Genomic DNA, 5,000 nt, shown 5'->3' on the forward strand with positions numbered 1-5,000 from the left:
AACAAAGAACACAAAAAACACTCTTCTCAAACACCGGCAATGCATAGAGACAGCTTTATTAAAGGAAGTTCGAACAACGATCTACTGACTTTGGCTCTAAACCACAAGCTGAGCCTATTAAAAAATGTCTGAAAACTAGAGTACTTCACAGCTGACTCATAGTGACTGGTGTAAATGCATTAGTTCACAAACCAAAATGCTTAAAATTCCTTGAAGAGTGTGGCATTGAGGATTTTTTAATAGTTCAAATCCATTCATTTCACTTAAGACCTCTTTGCTCCCATTCTACAGTGTTTGAAGCGAAGCCATCTTCACTTATGAGGGGTCCTTACTTCCGGAATAGTATACGAGGTAGTTATTGAATCAACTTTGTATTGTGGATTAATTACTTTGTTGACAGTGTCTGGGGTAGTTGTTGACAAGGTAGTTCGGTTGTTTGATGCAAGAGTTTGGTTACCTTTGAGCGTGATGGCAATCGCGGCTTGATCTTGAAGGTCCAAGTTGTTAGAACATGTCAATAATTTGGTGTCGATATGGAACGAAGCCTGAAACTGAGATAATTCTTTCCTCGAAAGTAACTTAAATTCATTCTTGAGCTGAATTCAAACGCCTTTTGGCCTTCAAAGAAAATTTGTTGAACGTGATGACTTAGGGTGCGATCGATTGACCCTATTTCGGAATAAGAATACGTGGAGTTATGATTTAAAACGCTGTGTATGGCGTTTAATTTGCAGCAACAAGAATAAAAAAGCTATGTTTAAAATAGCATTTAAGCACATGTTTGACAATATTAATATGAATCCCCGCAGAAAACGAAGGATTTCTAACTTCTATTCCATGTATTCCTATTCCGGAATACGGTCAATCGAACGCGCCCTTAATTTTGTTAAGTTTGCTTAAAATTATGTCTTGACCTTGAGAGAAATTCGTTGAACTTGACTTGATTTTGTTGAGCTTGATTGAAATTTCTCTTGACCTAGACAGGAAACTTGTTGAATGTGAGGCCAATTTTGGTTCCTGAATTTTGCACCATTTGGCTTTCCATAGATTGGTGGGTTGTGTCACGCATCAGTTGATTTCCTCATCTGTGGTTGGCGTCGGAAGTTTGATAAATGGAAGCCAAAACTCAGTTTGGCTGTTGGCGCTTGAAGATGAATTCCGCGGAATTATGAAAATCGCAGTGATTGACGCACCCGATTCCTGACAGGAGAAAATTAGGGGGCGGAGGGGAATGAACTAATGGGACAGAATTTCCGGGTTGTTTCCGAAATCTTTCCCGGGACATCTCCTTCCATGCATTCCACGATTTCTTCCAACAATTTTATCGAGATTTTTTGATTGAATGGAAATTCCTGGTTTTCACTGTCACACCATCATCAAAACCATTCAACAAATAAAGTCAAGGATCAAAGAGATAAAAGAAGATGAATATTCAAACAGTCTCACAAAGGTTCAGGTCGGTGCGATGTTTCGTGAGGGAGATATTTTATATTTTTTTAAGGGAGTCAGGGTGGCTTAGTGGTTATCTATCGGGCCTCCCACCACTGCGAGCCGGGGTTCAATTCTGGCCTCGGCCAGCATGTGGGATGAGTTTCAGTCGATCTCAACCTGACTCGAGGGTTTTTCTCCGGGTACTCCAGTTTTCCTCCTTCATCGAAATCTAATTGACATCTAGCTGTGGTGCTGTGCTCCGACATCAAACATGGACTGTATAGCGGCAGCCAGAGGCGCCTTCGTATGCTTTCAGCCCGATGTCGTGAGCCGCGCCCTTCAGTCCTCGACTGCAAGTAAGGGTGATTAGCACTAGAGATATTTATATTTATATTTTATATTCGAAGAAATGTTTTACTCAAATTTATAAGGCCTTGTATGGAGACGCCATGTCTGTGTCCCTCTCAAGGGCACAAATATGGCGGCCGGAAGCTGACAAAAACATATGTCATCGACTTTTGCTATAAAAAGCCAGTAGTCGTCTTCTGAGGGCTCATAAACATCTATGTGAGTACTTATTCTTATACAAGGACTGTTCAGATTGCAAAATCTCAGCAGATAAGTCACTTTTTTAACCTTCGTGATAGCATTCTCGACCGCAATTTTTATATCGTGTCACGCAAAAGCTTAGAAATTCAACCTTGCTTCATCACAAGACGAAAAACCCTATCAAACTGAAAATATGTGGAAAGACAAGTCTTCAGCTGTTCTAATAACTAACTAAACTAAAATCTCAAAAGGATTGATAATTCTTGATGACGTCACGTGAAAACCAAGAAACGGCCCAACCATTCAAAAGATCGGACTCAAGTAACGTGTAAAGTTGCATATGAACCAGCTTTCGAATGCATGATAACTATCTTTGATGACCGTGAAAGCATGCCCTTTTTTTGTGTATGAGATCCACAAATAATATCTTGTTTAGTTGCCTTTGCTGGGTTTGAAACCCCGCGTAGAGTTCGATTTACTTATTCAACTCAATGATGAATGAATTTTCGGCTCAAATGTTCTGCTTTTATGACCAATAGTACTCTTTTTTAAATTAGCTTCTTTCGTCGTTTATAGAATCGTGACGGTGTTCTGGACTTGAATTGTTTCTTTCAAAGATAATTGTTTCCACACTAACGGGAGGAATCGAAAGCAAAACTGCCCAGTTTCATAGAGACTATCAAATAGTTAAAAATGGGGAGGAAATTAACATATTTTTGGCATTATATTATTACAATTTTAGTCACTTGATGTAGCGCAAGGTAAGGTCTGGATATAGAAGCTAGCGCTCACTATAGCTTGTGAAAATTCCGAGCACAGCTTGTCAGTTATGACGTCGAAAATCAAGATTCCTTTATTGAAGAAAAAAGCTATTGGCAAATGTTAAACAAACGCCTTGGAGAGTTGAAACTAGATCATCAGGAATCCAGACTACCAGCAGTCCCTCTTTAGCTAGTCAGGAGAATCGGATTTAGCGCGCCCATTTTTTCTTGTGCGCGCTCGACTAACTATAAGCGGCAACAGGGGGACTGCTCGTAGTTTATCGGGGATCGTCCTTTTATGCAAATCCTTATTTTTCAAAAAGGAAAAAAAATGTTGCATGAATGTAGTTTGTCTTCTTTTGCCAAACCATGTGACCCTTAAGTTGCTTTTCGGCATTGTTTTTACATTTATGCCAAGAATTATGTAGAGAAGATTGTACGGTAAAGAAAGATTGAGTTGAAGTAAAATATATTGGCATTCTGTCTCGTAAACCAACTCATTTCATCAGTTCTTGCGAAGAAAAATCAGTGGCGGAGCGCTACTTTTTGAAACAAAGGATGAGAGAAGCTCATCTGCTCCGATTTCCAAGAGTTATTTTAGAATGAAATGCTGCAAGAAGAAGGTGAGAATTGAAACCAAAAGGAACGTGGAATTCGAATGGAAATATAAAAAGACCAAAAGAAAAAGCGATAAAAGTGGTCTCTTGAACGTTTGAGCATGACTTGGAAACATTCCAGGTATGGAAGTCATGTATATTACGAAATGTCTGAAACTGAATACCGTGCCACATACAAATTCCGCTAACGACTCGCCAAGTTTTAGCTTGTCCGGCTGCAGCTTACAGTGAGGACACTCGAACCATGAACACTTGATATTTTTTTGTACATTTTTTAGTGACTATAGAATGTGGGCTCGTCCTTTTGACAAGAGTATTTAATGTTTTTACACTTACAAAATGCTATACATGTAACACTATACATCATAAGAAGAGCCTTTATTTCTTCCTCCCCCCAAAAAACAATGTACTCAAAAATGTCAAGTGTTCACGGTTCAAGTGTCCTTACTGTAATTAACTTTAGAATTCAGCGGGTTAACCACCTACGAATTGTATAAAACCCACGGGCAGGGATTAGCTCGCGCTCCCTTTTACCTTCTGCGGTCGAACGCAGGAACTCAAACAGCAATTAACTTTTCACTTGCTTTTAATCTTCTCTTCAGTTCTTACAACAGTTCATAGGAATACGTTCTCTACAAGTAGTTGTTCAAAAGAGCACCTTAGATCGAAAGATTCCTTTACTAATTAGCGCTCCTGGTCCGGGCAACGCATTGCGATTGGTCAAAGGATCAGAGGCTGAGGACGTGATAACGTCAACTACAAAAGAGGTGATTAACATGCACTACGAAGGTGTACCTACGGCTACACGAAACATGGTCCATGCTGATGACTTAAAAATTGCAGTACCGCTAGGCCATGAACTAGTCCATCTAAGACCAATCGCATTGGTTGCTTAACCAGGATCACTACCCTAAACCTTCTGGACGGAACGTGACTTCTCAACTAATAACTTAAAGTAACAAAGATTAAACCAACCGAAATAAACAACGGATTAACAATATTAATTAATGTACCTGGCTAATCCAAGCCCTAAACTAATAACGTCAATACGGGATTAATGGATTAGTAAGGTATCGGCATTTCTACAACGATAATGATGGAACTACAGGGTTGTTTCTCGACAGTACAACAACATTCGACCTAACCTTAGTTTAGCGTTACAGCCTTTATTTACTAATATACACTCAAGACCAGGGACCAGTTGTTAAAACGTTGGATAGCGCTATCCACCGGATAAATCACTATCCAGCTGATAAACACTAGCAAAATCAATTGAGTTATCCAGTGGTTAGTGATTTATCCAGTGGATAGTGCTATTCATCGTTTGAACAACTGGGGTCAGGAGTACAGCAGGTGCATGACAACACGTACTAGAAGCACTTGTCAATAGAGTTCTTTTAGCTTCTCTAGTTAATTAACCCAGATGGATTAATCCCGAATAAGAAATATATCCTATTTTGTCCAGGTATGAATTAAATCGTTTACGAGGCCAGCACACGCACGAAAGTTTCCGTGAGAGACATTAGAACGCCTTTGTGTATAAACCTAGTTGTGTTTTCCAGCACGTGCATTTTGCCTGGCAACGGTCTGGCTCCTTTCAGCTCTTGCCAAGCGTTTCTGAGGGCCCCAAGGGGGGCTGAGT

Source organism: Montipora foliosa, chromosome 8 (assembly GCF_036669935.1).
Source record: "Montipora foliosa isolate CH-2021 chromosome 8, ASM3666993v2, whole genome shotgun sequence".
NCBI lineage: Eukaryota > Metazoa > Cnidaria > Anthozoa > Scleractinia > Acroporidae > Montipora > Montipora foliosa.